Below are 1,484 nucleotides of genomic sequence, written 5' to 3'. Positions count from 1 at the left end.
CAGAACGAGCAAACCAAACTAAAACAAGTGGCTAAAATATGCACAGAAACAACAATGAAATGGTTAGATGCTCTACCCGTGGTGTTGTTCTCCATCAGGTCCTCACCTAATGAACAAACTGGGCTAACAGGGCCGTCCGGTCACTGCTCGGCTGAGTGCTGGTTGCGAGCCAAGCTTGGATTCACAAACGGAGCAGATGAGGTCGTGCATTCACCAGCTGCAGTCTGCTGTGAAGTTTTTGTCTCACAATGAACACGAAGTTCTTGTTAAAGAACCGACGGTGGAAGAACCTGAGCAGATAGCAGAAGGAGAGTCAGTGTACAGAAAGGTTTTCCATCAGACGTTGGACGAGCCAAGGTGGATCGGACCTTTCAGAGCTCCAAGAAATACAGCCTAAGAGTCTGGTTGGATGATGAACACACAAAGAGAAGCAGAATTTGGCACAAATCACACTGTGGAAAAGGAGAACCAAGCCCAGTTAGAAACCTCAGAGAAATCAGGGAGCACCTGAGGCAAAGATTGATCCAAAACATGACAACACATCCACAAAACACTGGATCTTTCTGACGGTCCTGGACTTCATCTCCATAGCAGTGACCTTTCCACTGCTCTGGATGCAGAGCAGAGCTCTGGTAGTTAATAACAATCTGGACCAAACTACCATCCAAATTAAAATCCCACAAGAAAAATTTGAAATGTAAGAACAAACCAAAAGAGACTTTCCTGAACGGGATGATGATAAACGTGTGAAATTATGGAGGAATAGAATTAACCTCCACTGCTGACAGTAGTTCTCTGTGCTCAGTAATTAACTGTGGCAGAACAGACAGTGGGCAGATAGAGGTCTCCCCCCACTACTCTAACTGGGTCTTAGTACTGCGGACAACCGGGCCTAATGGATGGACAGCACCCAGCCGTTACAATGAAGGGATAAAAAGAAACATTTCTCTAATCCGGGGGCAAACAGTAAAGTCCAATACTCGAGGACACAACCCACTCTTATTGTCTATCAGAAACCTTAAACAAGACCCTTCTCCAAAAACAGAACAAAAAGGAAGTGTGGACACCACAGGATGGGAAATATGATAGTATGGCTTTTTACTTTACCTTAAGAGTTGATGTCTCGGGATATGACCTAATGCGTCTAATAAAAATAATGTTTTATTTTATTATTAAATAAAGTTTTATTTTGGGAATAAAAATTCCCCTCCCCCTCAAACAGGCGACTGAGGAGCATTCATTGCACCAGGCTCTGAAAGTTTCTTCCCTGCAGCTGTCAGACTGCTGAACTCCAGCTGCACTTAATTTAGCTTCATCTTACTTTTTAAAAAACTTATAAAATTTATATATATATATATATATATATATATATAAACCGGATTCCAAAAAAGTATGGACACTAAACAAATTGTGAATAAAAACTGAATGCAATGATGTGGAGATGGCAAATGTCAATATTTTATTCGTAATATAACATAGATGAC

This window comes from Nematolebias whitei, chromosome 9, assembly GCF_014905685.2.
Source record: "Nematolebias whitei isolate Nwh7 chromosome 9, NemWhi1, whole genome shotgun sequence".
Taxonomy (NCBI): domain Eukaryota; kingdom Metazoa; phylum Chordata; class Actinopteri; order Cyprinodontiformes; family Rivulidae; genus Nematolebias; species Nematolebias whitei.
Note: the sequence above shows the minus strand (reverse complement) of the source record.